At 45.8% G+C, this 18,212-nt stretch overlaps 1 protein-coding gene across 4 annotated transcripts in view; it reads left to right on the top strand.

Moving 5' to 3' along the window:
• The first annotated feature begins 991 nt into the window (after positions 1-991).
• PIK3CA (phosphatidylinositol-4,5-bisphosphate 3-kinase catalytic subunit alpha) overlaps positions 992-18,212 on the top strand; it is a 52,325-nt gene continuing 35,104 nt past the window's right edge. The window contains exons 1-2 of one of the 4 annotated variants that reach the window (XM_035132839.2): positions 993-1,519; positions 7,254-7,405. The gene's annotated coding sequence lies outside the window, so the exon portion shown is untranslated. Of the gene's footprint in view, positions 1,520-1,560; positions 7,406-18,212 lie in introns of those variants that run through there. The other 3 variants (XM_035132840.2, XM_035132836.2, XM_035132838.2) reach the window with 3 other exon arrangements.

Genomic DNA, 18,212 nt, shown 5'->3' with positions numbered 1-18,212 from the left:
ACTAAGCATTCTAGGTGATGGCAACTGTTTTTCTCTCCCTAGTAACAACTTTGAGGGACAGGCACAAGATCAGCAGGTGCAGCTCTTCAGAGCCAGAGATAGAGCAAAGGGCCAGATCCAAGCCTGTTGGATTTCCTCCTGACAGTGGTCCTTCACATGCGCACAAATGCTGCCAGGATTTTATATATAACAGTATTATTAAGTGAACACCCTACTCTCGTGCCGCTTGCTTTCTGTGTGGTTATGCAGTTTACTATCATCCTGGCAATGAAATCAGAACATAAAATTTTTGTGTTATGAATAGGGTTGCCAGACTCAATAGAGGACAGGACTTCTGTGCCTTTAGTGCCCTGCTCTCTTTTGAGTCTGGAAACCTTAAAGAGAAACCAGCAGACCCTTTGCTTGGAAATTAAACAAAGGGTCTGCTGGTTTCTCTTTAAGGTTTTCAGACTCAAAAGAGAGCAGGGCAATTAAAGGCACAGAAGTCCTGTCCTCTATTGAGTCTGGCAACCCTAGTTATGAACCACCCTGAGATCTGCAGACGAAGGGCGGTATAAAAGCATAATAAATACTATTAAAAAACCACTCTGCAATTGTTAATATTTATTATTAATATTTATTATGATGAGGATGATTATTAACATGTTTTTCTATGACAGGGACTCGCATGGCTTACGGATAAAAAATAAGAGCAGTCTAAAATAACATCATTAAAAACAATTGAACATTGATGGAATTAACACACACACTTTATTTAAAAACATACGGGTCATTACAATAAAAAGGCTACCAGTTTCTCTCTCACACTCACTCTCCCTTCTCAACCCCGGGTCAGACTTAGGTAGCGCCCAGCGCGCCTGCGTCATGCCAAGCACCGCCCCTATCCCCAGTGCCGAAAATGGCGCGTGCGCACTGAAAGCCCGGTCTTGTTTGTGCATGGGCGCGCGCTCCCGTGTGTGTGTGTTTTCGTATATGTGGGCTTTCCCCGTTCTCGCTCTCACTCACATACATACACACATCTCTATCTCCTTCTCCTCCTCCTCCTCCTCCTTGTCCACATCCGGGGTCACGCGGCTTTCGCTTCCTCCTGCGGTTTGTTTGTTGTTTGTTTTCGGGGTGGGGAGGGGAGAGAAAGGAGCCTAGAGACACAAGACAGATAGACAGACAGAAAGAGACGGGAGGAAGGACCCGAATGAGGGACCCAACCGCCGCCTGGGCGCGAGCACGCGCGCGTCACCGTGGCTCCGTCAGCTGAAGGGGGCGCACAGAGAGAGAGAGAACGCTCGCGCCTCGTTTTCTGTCAGAGGAACGCTGAGCGGGAGAGGGAGCGCGAACGCGAGCGGGTGCGCGCAGCTGGAATTTTCAAAGAGGGGGGGCGACGGGCGACCCAACCTGCCGTCGGGCGGAGGGGCCTGTCTTGGGCTTCGGTTTCCGTTGGCCTCGGCGCCCCTCGCCCGGTTCGCCCTTCGTCGCCCGACTCCTTCGCCTCGGGCTCCGGTCCACGCGTGGAAAGACGGAGGTGAGTGACCCGGAGGTGGGGAAAGGGAGGACGGGACGGACGGACTTGCCTGGGCTTTCGGGGCGGGAGAAGGGTGGGATCAGGGAAGCGCCCCTCATGTGTGTGTGGGGGGGGGAGCCAAAAGTTCCAAATAGGCACGCGTGGCTCGGCGTTTGTTCGGCTCCTTTGCGCGCTTCAGGCTCCCGCATCCTGAAAGGCCGACCCCCGCCTCACACTCCCACCCACCTGCACCTACCTTTTTTCATACACCATGTGCTTTTTTCTGGGGGTGGGGGGGTGGGGTGGTTCTCCCTGCCCGTCTCTCCTGCTCTGGGTGCACCTTCCCTTCAGCCCCTCTTTCCCACCCCAATTTCTGAATCTTAACCATGACTCGGGGCTGCCAGGTATAGTCTCCCCTTCCCTTGAATACACAACCACCTTGTGCAGTTGAGAGTTTCCTCTTCTCTCTGGGAGCGCCTTCACTCCCGTGTATCACACACATACACGTCTACGCGGTACTTTCTCTTCAGGAGGAAATTGCCATTTCCTCTCACTGTCTTCTCCCTTGCAAGGTATTTCCAGAGGAGTTTTGTTGCGGAGATAGAGAAAAGGCTAGTCTTGCGGGCACCTTTGAAGACAAACTTACTGTGGGGAGAGTCTAACAGAAGATGATGCTTCTCTGTGTTGCGCCCAAATCCTAAATTCGTTGACTTGCTGTGTTCCGCAGGGCTTACTCCTGGGTAGGTGCCACAGGATTGTAGCCTTATAGCACAATCCTGACCATGTATATTCAGAAATGAGTCCTGTTGAATTCAGTAGGGTCATGGCTGCAGTTTTAGTCTTTGTTGATGTGTAGACTGTATAGGACATCAGATCCACACACCCTGTTTCCACCACCTGTATCCCTTTACTAGTCCCCTATCCTCCATTCTCTTTGACTCATTCCTTCTCATACCCCAGCCCAGTGGCATCCTGTATGAAGAACCTTTTTAGCTTCCTCTTTGCACCCTGTTTCATATTTCCATTGTCTATCGTGTGAGGGCCTCCTTGTTTTCCTGTTCACTGGATCCTCTCAACCTGTGGGTTCTCTCCCTCCTCCCATCCTGTTTTTGTGCCTCCATTCTTCCTGGATCCCCATTCCTCTGCCCCTTCCGCATTCCCTCTTAGCGCTTCCTTTTGGGAAGAGCTGCTTGGGATGAATGAAAGAGACCCAGACCCTGCGACTCCCTCTATTCCCTTTCTACTTTGTGATGTTTACCTGTCCCTCCCCCCTGGTCCCTGCACGATGAGGTTGGAAGAAACACTAGAAATTAGGGTTTAGGCGGTTTACTAGCAAAGCTGTTTGTAGCCACCACCCCTTCCTTACTGTTTGGAGTGTGTGTGCATCATGCGCCTACGCAAGCAACTCAAGCGGTTTCAATCAGGCTAGCAGGGGAGAAGTGTCGTTTGCCGCCTTCTTGCATTTGGTGTTGTGGTACTAGTCTGGTGCTCACTGTTGTGATGGGAATTTGTCACTTGTGAACATATGAGGCCAGTGTATTGAGCTTTAGAAAGGGGACACCATCCTCATGATACACTGACCTAAGGCAGATTTGTTTTGTCAATGAATGTGTTTGTACATAATTAAAAAGCCACACAGCTTCCTGGTTTAAAATTATATCCCTGAGTAATCATGAGACTTGAAAAACAAATTGCATAATTTCAGCAGTTATTCTTTGTGGACATCGTTACAAAGCTCAAGAATGAGTAGAGCTGCTGTAGGAGGGGTAAATCTCTTTAATGCTGTTTCATAAGCATGTTTTATATTTTACAAAGTATGCTTTGTAAGAATATTTGTTTGAAACAGACTTATTATAGCTCCCAAGTAGAACAGTTATATCCAGAAATCTGCCTAGTGAAATACCGCTGTTTTTGTGAAGAGCAGAGGAGGCTAATAATGTGAATATTGCCTTGTTTAACTTACTGTATTTCTTGGCACTTCAGTGCATGTATTTGTAGGTCATGAAAAAGCCCTTTTTTAAATTGACAAAGACCTTGAAGAGTGACTTAATACTAAAGATGGTAGTGTACACACACAAATATTTGAGTGACTTTGGTAATATTGTGGTAATATCTAACGTAAGAACACTGGTGTGTGAAATAATCAAAGACAATGTAAACTAAGTATAAACAATGGTAGTGTCTTAAATAATGCTAATTAGGTTAATAAACTTCAACAGACAACCTTTGGAAAACTGCTGAATGTGTATGCTTTGCCAGGTAAGAAATATACTTGTGTGCATTTTTGTTTCTGTGCAATGTGTTCCTTTTCTTTTGTCTCAAGCAGCTGTTCCCCATTGGAAACTGACTTTGTCCGAGCTGGGCTAAAGTCCTGTTCCTGCTTGGTTTACCTGTTTGTACTTTCTTTAATTAAGGAAGAATCTGGTCCATATTCTATGAAGAAATGCAAGTGCATAGCACTGTATGTGCAGGAGGGAGGAAAGTAGGGGAGGAAATAAGCATTGGACTGGATCATCTCTGTGCAATGCAATCATACTCATCTTTACTTGGAAGGAAGTCACACTGTGTTCAGTGACATTTACTCGCAGCTAAGTGTGTGTAGCTTTGCAGCCATATAGCACAATTCTACGGTATGCTTGTTTACTCAGAAGTAATATCCACTTTGTTTGTTAGAACTTACCGTACTTGCAGGCACTGGCAAGTGTGCACAGGATTGCAGCCTGTATTTATTTGTAAAACAGAATGGCTTGCACTTTGCATCTGAGCATGCATACAATGAAAGATGAGCTTTAACAGGCTACTTTTGTGATTAACACTAAGTGTTTGCTTTTGTTTTGCAAGCAGATGTTTGTTTCTGTGAACAGATGTGATTTTAAAATGCTCATTATTGGTAGTCAGTTCCATTTTTGCAGTAGAAAGACATAACATTAGTTTTGTCTTGGGTGTGGCCTTTTGCATTAGAAAACATTGTAGTATTTCTGGGAGGAACAATTTTTTATCAGCAAATGTGTGACTTGCCTAGATAATGAGTGTGTTAGGGACAGGGGGCTCTCACAAGGGAGAGCTAACAGTGGCGAGGGCTGTTAATCCTTCAGTTGCCTGCTGATTGTCTTCTGCAGATGCACCCCAAAGCTGCCGACCCTTACTACTTGTTTCAGTCAGAGCCTGGCTGGGAGTAGGGGAATTAAAAACTGCCAGGTAGCTTGAATTTTAAAAGAAGAATCAGTAGGCAAGGTACGGTAATTGTTAACTGCACTACTTTAAGCCTTACAATGGAAACATGAGATTAGTACCCCTGGGCTTCCCTCATCATGTCTAGTTTCACTGGAATGAAGTTCTGATATGTGTGAGTTAGTAATTCTTGTGGACTTATTTGCAGGTACATATAATAATAATAATATAATCATCATCATCATCAACTTTTATTTATATCCTGCCTTCTCTGGCCAAAGTCGGGCTCAGGGCAGCTAACATCAAATATATAACATTAGTATAAAATCAAACAATAATTAAATTACCTCCTAAAAACAGGTCGATTTGCCTTATACTGAATCCAACCTTATGTTAGCCTGGTTCTCTCATAAGACTTAAACGCTGCGCACAGCTCTCGCTTTGCTCCATAAGATGCACAGAGATTTTCCCTTGCTTTTTAAGAGGGGAAAAATGTGTCTTGTGGAGTGAAAAATACGGTATTTCCCACAAGCTGAAGTTCTCATGCCATTATCAAGATCAGCCCTCATAGAACCCATCACAGTAGCCTTTTGTAATACTTATAAAGGTACACATAATGGTTTCAAGGTTGTAACTGGAAATAAAAGCCTATTGTTGCCTTAAATCTCATTTGGCCACTGTATGTACATATGTTTCAATGGACCTAGGAGCCTCCCATGCCTGTACGTGTGAGCAGTGTCATGGTTATCAGCCGATGGTAGTAGATACTCCCCCTCTTCCACTAAACCCAACCAGTACACTTAATTAAAAGTTGACATGGTGTTCAAATGATGTATTGCCCCAGCAGCTATCAATTAATTTGGGGTGGGAAGAAAAAATGGCAACATACCCCTTGAGTCCCAGATGCACAAGTGAAACTCGGAAAATTAGAATATCGTTGAGAAGTGCATTTATTTCAGTAACGCAACTTAAAAGGTGAAATCAATATATGAGATAGATGCATGACATGCAAAGCAAAATATGTCAAGCCTTTCTTTGTTGTTATTGTAATTATTTGTCATTAGGTGGGTCAATTATAAATGGAATGTAATTAATGAAATGTAATAGAGATGTTTATTTTGGTTTAATTTTGTATTATTGTAACTATTTGTTTTATTACTGTGGAATTTCCGAAAGAAAGCATTTGTAAAAATTAAAAGAAAAATAAAAAATAATAAGTTGCATTACTGAAATAAATGCACTTTTCGATGATATTCTAATTTTCCGAGTTTCACCTGTATTTATTCACTAAACTGCAAAGAAGAAGGAACAATATGATGGAACAGCTGTTGGTTAACTCTAGAGGAGAAAGGTCACATCAGTAAGTTGATGGGTAAGAACAGTTGTGGGTTCTACCTCATGCTAAGTCTCCTCTAATGCTGGACATCAGTTTGGATTGCATGGAGCAGGAATAGCAAAATACTTTTTTTACTCTTGCCGTTAGCTGATAACAATATATTCTCTCTTATGAGTTTGTAAATACTCTAGTCCAGGCATCCCCAAACTTCGGCCCTCCCCTCCAGATGTTTTGGACTACAATTCCCATCAACCCTGACCACTGGTCCTGATAGCTAGGGATCATGGGAGTTGTAGGCCAAAACATCTGGAGGGCCGCAGTTTGGGGATGCCTGCTCTAGTCCAATGCAAGAAGCATTTTCTTCACTATGCATTCCATGAAGAGTGATTCCCTTGTCAAAATTCCCATATTACTTTCATTCTGGTATGTCAACACCCTGAAATATTCAATTGTATTGGATGCATCAGCATATGATCCAGGGCAAATTTATGAATGTAGCTTTTGTATCCTGAGTGACAAGTACATTCAGTTATTAAATCTAATTTATTCATCTATAATCTATAAGCAGAATAGACTAAAGAGTAGATGGAAGTGTTGAGAAAGTCTGAAGCTTTGCCCTCTTTGTCCTCAGTTATACATGGAATTTATCTTGAATACCAAATACAATCTGAAACTCCCTGCATTCTGTTTCTAGCTTGCCTTGGTTTTGTAGTGGGTCAGCTTCTTCTTTTTTTAATTTATTTTTATTAAAGATTTTCTTGGTTTACAAAGTACCTGCATTGTCTCTTTTTCCAGGTTGCACAGTCTTTCTCAGCTATTTGTTGTGAGACATTAGTGTTGAGTACAGTACAGTGGTACCTTGTGTTATGTACTTAATCCATTCCGGAGGTCTGTTCGTAACAGGAAACCGCTCATAACATGAGGCGCGCTTTCTCTAATGGCGCCTCCCGCTGCTGCCGTGCCGTCAGAGCACGACTTCTGCTCGCATCTCAGGGCAAAGGTTGCAACAAGGGGCTTCCACTTCTGGGTTAGCGAAGCGCATAACCCACCGCATTCATAAGGGGTACGGTACCTAACACGAGGTACCACTGTTGGGCTGTGATGTGATAAGGGGGAGCCATACTGGGGTGAAGGCATCCTCTTCTACTTGTCCCTGTGTCAGTTTCAGTTTATTGGTTAGCTTTTCTAGTAAGGCCGTTTCCCATACAATTAGATACCGGTACCATTGTCCATATTTACTCCTGACAGGTCTCTCCAGTGGGTTAGCTTCTGACTGTGGACCCAAGTTTAGGAAGAGGAGAATTTTGAGCAGACTGGTTTAGAGACAATAGCAATGAAGTCCTGCCCGTCACATATGCAACTTGGAGACTATTGATAAAATTCACAGTTACAAAACAGTGGTGAGTTTGTAAGAGGAACAATGTTCAAAAGGATGAAAAGGATAACTTTTCACCCCTGCTTCTTGTACCATCTGTTCTTTAGGTGTATATTCACAGTATGTTGCTTTATTTTTATTTATTAAATTTGTATACCGCCTTATACCCATTGATCTCAGGGCGGTTTACAATATATAAAAAGCAAAACATGTAATTAAAAACAAAAACAAAGATAACTCAATAATTATAACTGCTTTAGTGTTAGATATCACTATAGACTAGTGTATAGAATTATTATTACTACTACTGTACTGCTTCTGGGAACCTAAAGGTCAGTAATGACCAATGCCATATGCAAATGTAAAAGGTGGTTTGTGTGTGTGTTGGTTCCCTCACTTTCCAGAGTTCAATTTGGCGACACTAAAACTGTAATAATGCTCTTATATGCTTCTTAATAGGGTGTGCATGTGAGACTGAGATGGTAGTCTAAGAAGTTGTCTGTCTTGGCAAAGTTCAGCCTCATAACCTCTAATATTTAAGGCAGTGGTGAAGAACCCATGGCTATCCAGATGTTGTTAGACTACAACTTGTAACATCCCTGATCACTGGCCATCCCGGCTAGAGCTGTTGGGAGTTGGAGTGCAACAACATCTAGGTTTAAGGTATTTATTAAAGCAGGAGAATCTCCTCTAACAGAGTTCCTAGCTGCTATTACTCCAATGCCTAGGTCAGGTGGCTTAGACAAAGTGTGTCAAGCTGGAAAGTCAATCCCTTTGCTTTAATAATAATATAATATTATATTATAATAATTTATTATTTATACCCCACCCATCTGGCTGGGTTTCCCCAGCCACTCTGGGTGGCTTACAACAGAATATTAAAATACAATAATCTAATATGCTTCTTTCTTCTGCCAGCTAATATATGCATGTGGAGCTGAAATATGAGAAGAAATTCTAACTGCATAACTCTCAGACTTGTATGCTTCCTCCCCACTTCCCAAAGAAAGTTATTCGCCTCCAAATCTGTTTACTAATCTCCTTTTTACCTTTAAAAAGTGCTCACAAAGGATAGACAGGACATCATGTTCCTCTCTTGCCAGTTAATCTAATGAGTAAAAGGTGGGTAGTAAAAAAACAACGTGGGTTGGAAATGCAGCAGACTGCAGTGGAGCTCTCAATATTACTGCTTTCAGCCCACTGTGTTTCTATGCTGCATATATAGGAGGAACTCCCTCCATTGACGTAGTTTTTCCCTCACCAAAGCCTACAGTTTCTTCCCTGCCACCCCAATACTGTACCTAGGCTAGAAAAGGTCATCCTGTTGGAACCACTTTTTTTTTTTTGCATCAGAACAGCTTACAAACTGATCTTAAACCTAAAGAAATGCATCTCAGAGTCCCTCTGTTTGACTAATTGTGGATTATCGTGAACAATTTGAAAAACTCCCCCCAAATTTTGCTATTGATATTTTACTGCCTTTTATATTAGCTCTATAATTATTTCCACATAATAGCGGTAGGTTTGTTATTTATACAGTATTGCCAATTTGCTTTTTGTGTAATTAGTTTTGCAGGTGAGTGGCCAAGCTGATACTATCTTTTAATTTATTTGGAAAAATACTTATATGTTGCAATTTTATAAAAAATATCAAAGCAGTTTACAACATGTATGAGAGAGAGGTTGTTGCTGCTGCTGTTAATAACAACATAACAACAACAACAACAACAACAACAACAACAACAACAATTGTATACCACCTACATCCAAAGATCACAGGGTGGCTCACAACATAAAAATACAAAATGAGAACGTGTGTGTGTGTGTGTGTTAGTAATAGCTCACCAACTGACTAGTACATTTAATTTACAGTACTTACGAAATCCTGATCTGGAATTTAAGAATAGAAATGGGACAATCTGTGCCCACTGCGCTTCTATGCCAGATGCTCATGAGGCAAAATCTCCTTCTTCACATCCAGCATAGAAATCAGGTGGACTGCCAAAGGAGGCCGGCAGTGCCGCTTTCTTTCTTTACCAGCCTTCTTTATTTGTAGTCTACCTATTAAAAAACTTACTAGACTCTATTCTTTCTTTCTTTTTTACTCATACGAAGATTTGTTGACGTGTAGAAAGCAAATGAGTTTGAAAGATCAGTCTAGTAATTTTGCAGGGCTTATTGGCAAGGTTATGTTTTGTAATATTTTTGTTTGTATATAAAGTTACAATTTCTAGCTAGTTTTTACGGTTAATAACATTTTCCAACAGAGCTGCAGCTCTTGCTGTTTCAGTTTAATGTTTTATTAGCACAGACAGAAATACAGTCCAAGAAAACAGACCTGATCCAGATGGAGAGGACAGATTTTTCTAAATGAGATTGCAGAGTACTCATTGGCAATAAAAATGTGGCTTTAACAGTCACAATGTAAGTACAGTATTGAACCTGTAGGAGGAGCGGAAATATCTAGCCGTTGTAGTGGTGGGCCCAAATGAGTGATAAATTTTTAGCAGGGATTTTGAAAGATGAATGACTCCCATGACTTTACTCTTGACTATTTATTGGTCAGTATTCACTTGTGTTGATCATGTTCTACTCCAAGATTTGCATTTTACTTTATCATAAAGATTCAAGAACAGGAACATATTATTTAAACCTGCCTGCCTTGAATTGGTAACTATCCAGAAGTTCTGCCGGTATATATAGATATAGATTAGATATAGATATAATTCAGCCACTGTCTTTTTCTTTGCTTTTTCAAAACTAAGGATTTAATGGTTTCCTAGTTGGAGTGTAATTAAGTTAAGTTGTCTGTTTCAAAATTGTTAAGCCCCAGCTGCTACAAACGTTACATTCTGTTCAATGTGTTATTCAAAATCAGGAAATTTAGTACACCTATTTATTTATTAACAGTATTTGTAAACTGTACTATTGCATCTTGCAAGCAGTTAACTTACACATTTCTAACATTGTGAGTTGAAAGCCAGCCAGTTGATTTTCCGCAAATTAATTGCATCCAAAATGGAGACCTTGCTTAAAAGCTCCTTTTGCACCAGGTTTCCCAGCACTGGGAGAGCTTTTTAAACTTTCTGCCTTGCTTACTAGGCAAAATCCGCTCAGCACACAGGAAATGGGATGTTCTTGCAAGATCCCCATGAGATCTTGTGAAAGCATCCCAGACCCTGCATACTGAGCGGAACTTGACCAGTAAATAAAATGGAGAGCTTAAAAGCTCTCTGCTTTGCTTGGGTAAGGTCTGTTTGGTGCACCAGTTCCAGAAAGTAAGGGTGGTTGCACAGGTGCAGTTCCAAGAAAGTGATTAGAGTATACACATTTTTACACTTTCCCTGAAATGTAACACCTGTAAAATATAATACTATACCATCCAATAACTGAGGTTTTGTGCAATTAGATTAAAAAGTCCAAAAAAGACCATAATGTGGTTGCCAGGCACACCTCTAAGAAAAAGCTGGAGTCCACGGAGGGTGACAGATTTCCCACCCCAGATCTAGAAAATTAGTTTCACCCAAAAGTGGCTGGGGTTGACCTGACCTGACCTTCTTCATCCAAAAAGTGGGGAAGTGAGTAGCCAGCCTATAATTGTTCACATCTAATAACCACTTTTTAAAAATAGCATAGGCCCTCATGCAGGGAGAAATTTGCAACCTCTTGTACTCAGCCAAACAGCCTCTCCCTGTTAGAAGTAATAAGCCATGAAAGGCAAGGGTTGATTGCCTAGACCAGGGGTTGTCAACCTGGTCCCTTCCGCCCACTAGTGGGCGTTTCAGGATTATAGGTGGGCGGTAGGGGGTTCTACGGCACAAGCTGAATCCTCCTTCCACCGAGCACTGGTGGGCGGTAAGGAAATTTTACCATCAAGAAAGATGCATTAGTGGGTGGTAGGTATACTGGTGAAACTCGGGAAATTAGAATATCGTCGAAAAGTGCATTTATTTCAGCAATGCAACTTTTTATTATTTACTTTTCTTTTAATTTTTACAAATGCTTTCTTTTGGAAATTCCACAGTAATAAAACAAATAGTTACAAAAATACAAAAATAAACCAAAATAAACATCGCTATTACATTTCATTAATTACATTCCATTTATAATTGACCCGCCTAACAACAAATAATTACAATTACAACAAATAAAGGCTTGACATATCTTGCTTTTCATGTCATGCATCTATCTCATATATTGGTTTCACCTTTTAAGTTGTGTTACTGAAATAAATGCACTTCTTGACGATATTCTAATTTTCCGAGTTTCACCTGTAAAAAGGTTGACTACCCCTGGCCTAAACTTTATCAAAAACCTTGTCCACATCCTTGGATCTCAGTAATAGACAATCCTACAATGAAACAAGACCAAATGGAGCACAGGCACCTTTGTTAATAGAGGATTCCATCATAACACTCTCAGGGCCAGATTGTGAGGCTTCTAACCTATTGAAAATTACAGTGGTACCTCTGGTTAAGAACTTAATTCGTTCCAGAGGTCTGTTCTTAACCTGAAACTGTTCTTAACCTGAAGCACCACTTTAGCTAATGGGGCCTCCTGCTGCCGCCGCACCACCAGAGCATGATTTCTGTTCTCACCCTGAAGCAAAGTTCTTAACCTGAGGTACTATTTCTGGGTTAGTGGAGTTTGTAACCTGAAGCACCACTGTAACTGCTGGATCGCGCGCAAGCAGATGCAATTTCCGGCGCCATGGAAGTGAGTTCCTGCGCCACACTGCGCCGGTTTAGCGCAGCGCACAACTCAGTTCGGGGGTGGCTTGTGGGCCAGTCAAACGACTTCCGCGGGTCGCTTCCGACCCATGGGTCTTAGGTTGCTGAACCCTGGTGTATAGGGAAGGGAGTGTTCCTACCTGTGTTTTATGTGATTCTACTACTACAGACCCATACTGAGGGAGCTTAAGTTCACCAACCCTTTGGGGGGGGGGCACTTAACTGCTTTGCACTTAGTGAATTCTGAAAGTATAAAGAGAAAGCATGAGTGCCTTTAATGCAACCAAAATCTTTAGAACCGGTAATGTCATTGAATTGTTGAATTGTCTGTATTTTAAGATGTTGCCAGTTTTACAGGCTGCAAGAGCAGAGCAGCAGCAAACACAATCAAGATGGCAAGCCATGCCACTGTCACTATGCAACAGACTTGGAGAGCCACAAAAGCAGGCAGGCTGGCAATGCTGCCTGTTCTTGCTCTGAATTCTGGAGTGACTGACATGCCTGAAGAGAGAATGAAAACATTTTGTTCTTTAGACTTTAGAGGTTTGGGATTTCTAGGCTGAAAATTTGGCATTCGGGGACAAGAGTTTCACATTGGCAAGTATTGTTGCCCCTGGGAAAGTGACTCATGTTCTTTGCAAGACTCTACTTTTGGGAAAAGGTTCTTGAATTCACCACCTATAAGCTGATGTTGAAAATACACTGGTTACTATTGAAGAAGTGGGAGGCAAATATATCGGGATCTGTTTCCAAACATTAGACAAGTTTAACTGAAATACGTTGCTTTTAAGGAACAGTTGTTCCCTCGTGGAGTTTAACAAGAAAATTCTAGTACTGTAGTAGGATAACTTCTCATTACTATTGCTATTGAAAATGTAATGCTATGGTTATCTTTGCTGCTGTATGGACTATAAAAGTGATGATTTGCCAGGGCTTTGTACTCTCTTAGGCAAGATTGGGGCAGCAGAAGATAGTAACCAGAAGTAGAGGTGAAATAGAGAAGAATCCTGTGGAACAGAGGGGGCAGATTGTTTTTTCAAAATATAACTGTTGCAGAAGTGGTTTCAAAGAGGAGCTTAAAGAATAAGGGAAGTGGCATATTGAACAAAGACGGTTATTTGAGGGAAAGGAATAGCATGGCAGTTTTTTTTGGGGGGGTGAACAATCTGTATATATGATGAAATTAGATTCTTGATAAACCTTGTTTATTTTGCAACAGGAAGTTGCTTTGGCACAATAGAGGCAGAAGTCTTAGCCAAGCTTGGAAATAGAAAGCAAACATAATTTCAAACAAATATTTGGAGTTAAGTGTACTGGAATATATCCTAAGAGAAGTTAACTTAAGGAAGTTTACAGAAGGCACTTTTCCAATCCCTTCCTCTTTCAACCACCCATGTCTGACTGTGGGGGCAGGGAAGGCCTTTCTTCTATGTACTGTACTTCTTTAACTTAAATTCTATTAGCATCCAAACCACTGTATTCACTCAGTCAATAAACCTAGAAAGTAAATGGAATATGATGGGAGTTAAATGAATTTGTTTACAACTTTTGATTTGCACAGATTACAATAGTTTGTGTCACGGTGGCCGGAGTAGGCTACTTCAGAGTAACGACTCTACACAGCTCTGCATTTTATCTTTTATTGGTGCTGAGTATTTACAGTGCTGATGGCAGTGCTATTTACAAAGACACATCTGTTCAGCTTGAATCAGAACCTCCAAGTGGCTTTTGGCACGTCTTGCGCCAGCATAACAACTTGGGGAGACCCATCCTCTTCCCCCGACGCTTTCTGCGCAGTTCCGGAGTTGGGGGGACTGGTCTGCCCCCCTTCCTTCCCCCTTCCTGTCCCACCTAGGACGATGGCTCTTCTACCCTGCCAGAGCCTTGGACACCACTTCCTGTTTCCCCACTTGAGCTGGAGCTTTCCCTCTTTTCAGCCTCGCTCGGGGCTGGGCTGGAACTCAGGAGGGGAGGGGCTTCGCGATATCCCTTGCCCCTCACATCCACCCCCCTCCCAGGCGCCCCTTCTCCCCTCCCGAGAGGCTGCACGGGTGTCGGTGGTGACTGAAAGCCTAAAAACTCCGTGCTGTCCGAGCCGGTTGGTGTGAACACCTCCCCCCAGTCCCGTTGGCCCCCTCCTTCCTCCTGGGAAGAGGGAAAGCCCAAAAAGTCCCGTGGCCTCAGAGCTGGTGGGGGTGAAAATCTGCTGCCAGTCCACCTCTTCTCCTGACTGAATGGACCTCGGAGATGCCCATATCTCCTCCTCCGTGTCCTCAAACTCTGCTTCCCATCTCCATGGTGAACTGCTTTCCCCCTCCTGTGCTTCCTCCTCCTCCCACTCCCGTTCCATGTGCCAGGGCTTGGGCCTGTGTGGGAAGAGGGCGTGGAATTCTTCCACTAAGAATTCCTCCTGTATCTGGGTGGCTGGGACCCACTCATTATGGGATGGCGGGGCGTCCTCCCATGCCATGAGGTACTCCAGGCCCCCCACCCCCCTTCGTGAATCAAGGATGGCCGTTGCTTCATTGAGTGGCTCCCTGCCTCCACTCTCCCCCCCTCCCTCGGGGGGCTGTGCGCTGCCTCGGAACCTGCTACTTTCCCTGTACGGAGACAGCAGCGATCTATGAAACACTGGGTGCACCCTCATGTCCTCTGGCAGTGCCAGCCTGAATGCCACCGGGTTTACCTGCTGCGTGACCGTGAAGGGGCCCAACCTTCTGGGTGCCAGCTTCTTGCACCTCCCTCTGGTGGGAAGGCCCTCCGAGGACAACCAAACCTTGTCCCCCACCCTGATGACCTCCCCCGGTCGCCTGTGGCGATCTGCCCCCTTCTTGTATGCTTCCTTGGCCCTCTCCAAGTGTTCTCTGAGCTGCTGGTGCACCGTCTCCAGTTCCTCTGCCCAATCCTCTGCCTGTGGGCCCTCCTCCTCCTCCTCCCCCACCCTCTCCGGGAAGGATCTGAGGTCGCGCCTGTAGTTGGCCTTAAAGGGCGACACCCCTGTGGAGACGTGCACCGCATTGTTGTAGGCAAATTCTGCCAGTGGTAGGCGATCCACCCAGTCCGTTTGCCTCTGGCTGACGTAGCATCTCAGGTACTGCTGCAGAATGACGTTGACCCTCTCCGCCTGTCCATTGGTCTGCGGGTGCCGAGCCGTTGACAAGCTGACCTCCACCTGCAGGAGGTTCATGAGCCGCCTCCAGAACCTGGAAACAAATTGGCGGCCTCGATCCGAAATAACTCTTAAAGGTAGGCCATGCAGTCTGAATACGTGGTCAACAAACAGTTTGGCTGTCTCTTCTGCAGAGACCGCCCTGGCACACGGTATAAAGTGGCACATTTTGGACATGAGGTCCACCACCACCAACACTGCGGTCTTGCCCCTGGACGACGGCAGGTCTGTGATGAAGTCCATGGACACCACTTCCCACGGCCTGTGCGGTGTGGCTAATGGCTCCAGCAACCCTGCTGGTGGTGCCCTGACCACCTTTGCTCGCTGGCAGGTGTCACAGCCCCTAACATAGTCCCGAACATCCTCCCGCACCCCTGGCCACCAGAAGTGTCTCATGACTAAGTGAGTGGTTTTGTCCCTTCCAAAATGACCCGCCGTTGGGTTGTCGTGCATCTGCTTAAGGACCTTACCTCTGATCTGGGCGGTGGGCAGGTACAGGGCTCCCCTGTAAAAAAGCAACCCCCTCCTTTCCTCAAAGTCTTTAGCGTGCTCCCTCCCCCCTCGCAGATCTCTGAAGATGCGGGTGGCGAACTCATCTGCTGCCGTCAGTGCTGTGAGTTCTGCCTCGCTCACCACTGCTGCTCCGCAGGACCATGCTGATGGGGGGGAAATGTGCCGGGGTGCTGGTGGCAACTCCTCCTCCATGTACTCTGGCTTGCGGGAGAGGGCATCCGCCCTGACATTCTGCTCCCCCGGTATGTAGTGGATGGAGAAGTTGAAGTGCGAGAAGAACTCTGCCCACCGTATCTGCCGCTGGTTGAGCACCCTGGCTGTTCTCCAGAACTCCAGGTTCTTGTGGTCCGTGCACACCTGAATGGGGTGCTTGGCGCCCACCAGGAAATGTCTCCAGTGTTTAAACGCAGCATGGATCGCGAGAAGTTCCTTATCAAACACCGTGTAGTTGCGTTCTGGCTGTGTCAGCTTCCTGGAGAAAAAGGCACAGGGTTTCCACTCTCTGTTGGCATCCAGTTGCAACAGGATCGCTCCCAAAGCCCTGTCTGAAGCGTCGGTTTCCACGCGTAGGGGCGCATCCTGCACCACGTGGAACAGGTTCTGGTCTGAAGCGAACACCCTCTTGAGGCTTTCGAACGCTGCTTGCGCCTCCTGTGTCCACCTGAACTTCTGCTTGCCTCTCAGGCAGGCAGTGATGGGAGCCGTAACCCGCGAGAAGTTCTTGATGAACTTCCTGTAGAAGTTGGCGAAGCCTAGTAGGCGTTGGGCATCTTTGCGCGTCCTGGGGCTGTGCCAGTCCAGGATGGCCTGCACCTTGTCCTTGTCCATTGCTAGCCCCTTGTCTGACAGCTTGTAGCCCAGGAAGTCCACCTCTTTGGTGTGAAACTTACACTTCTCCAGCTTCACATATAGGTGGTGCTCCTTCAGGCGCTGCAACACCTCCCTGACATCCTTTACATGCTGCTCGGGGTCCTTGGAGTGTATGAGGATGTCATCTAGGAAGACCAAGCAGTTCTTGAAGAGGAGGGACCCCAGGACGTGGTGCATGAAGGCCTGGAAGCATGCTGAGCCCCCTTGCAAACCGAAGGGCATCACCAGATATTCAAAAGAGCCCAGAGGCGTGAACATCGTGGTCTTCCACTCATCGCCTTCCCGGATCCTGATCAAGTTGTACGCCCCCCTCAGGTCGAGCTTGGTGAAGATCTTGCCCCTGCGTGCCGCTGTCAGCAGATCGTCCACTCTGGGCATTGGGAAAGCCACCGGTTCTGTCATGTTGTTCAGGCGCCTAAAATCCACCACCAGACGGCGCTGTGGCGTGTCTTTCTTGTCCACCCAGAAGACCGGGCTGCCCCCCGCTGCCTTGCTTTCTCTGATGAACCCCCTCTTGAGGTTCTTGTCTATAAACTCACGCAGATCTTCCAGCTCCTGATCTGACATGGAGTACAGCTTGGCTGGGGGTAGCGTGGTCCCCGGCACCAGGTTGATCTGGCAGTCAAACGACCTGTGCGGGGGTAGGTGGTCGGATTCTGCTTCACTGAAGACCTCCTGCAGGTCCCAGTACGGCTTGGGTATCGCCTCACCCCCCTTGACGTGCATGGTGGCCACCGTGGCTATTGGAGGCCCCTCCCCTGGTTGGTGCTGCATGAAATGTTCCAGACAATAGTCTGAGCCAAACGTGATGCATCTCTGGTGCCAACTGATGGAGGGGTCATGGCGCGCCAGCCAGCTCATGCCCAAGACGATGGGGGGGTCTGAGATGGTGGTGCCAGTGTCTCTGAGTGTCGTCCCACCGTCATTCTCATGGGGGGGGGTCTGGTGGGTGATGGCCCCTCCCAGCAACTCCCTGCCGTCTATGGTGGAGACGTGCAGGGGGAAATCTAGCTGCAGAAGTTGGATCTGGTGTGCTTCTGCAAAGTTTCTCGAGAAGAAGTTCGCTGACGCCCCCGAATCGATTAAAGCTAAGACCGTCAGGGGATAGCCATTTGGGAGCGTAAGCGTCACTTCTAGAACCACCCCTGCTCTGGGGGGGGGGGTGGGCTGGCGCTGCTCCTCGCTGTGCGGGTGGGCGGGTTGGGGCCGGTTTGTGCCAACTGTGCCTGGCTGCTGCCCCTTGTCTCCTGCAGCCAGGCCGTCTCGTTTCCCTGCTGTGGTGCTACGTCAGTGGGGGAGGGCACAACCGTTCCCGCCTTTCCTTGCCACTCCCTGCGATGTGGGCAGTCTCTGACGCGATGCTGGGGGGAGTTGCAGAGAAAGCAATTCCCGCCTCTTCCCTCCTTGCGTCTTGGCGCCGCCGGGGTTTGAAAAGCCCGCGCGCACGCTCCTCCGATCTCCATCGGTTCCGGCTCTGAGCTTGGTCTGGGCGGGACTAGGGGTGGGCCCTGGGGTGGGGTTTGGTGATGTGGTCTGTCCTGGGAGCGTGG

The sequence above is a fragment of the Zootoca vivipara genome, chromosome 5 (genome assembly GCF_963506605.1).
Source record: "Zootoca vivipara chromosome 5, rZooViv1.1, whole genome shotgun sequence".
Taxonomy (NCBI): Eukaryota; Metazoa; Chordata; class Lepidosauria; order Squamata; family Lacertidae; genus Zootoca; species Zootoca vivipara.
Note: the sequence above shows the minus strand (reverse complement) of the source record. Positions and strands in the feature narration are given on the sequence as shown.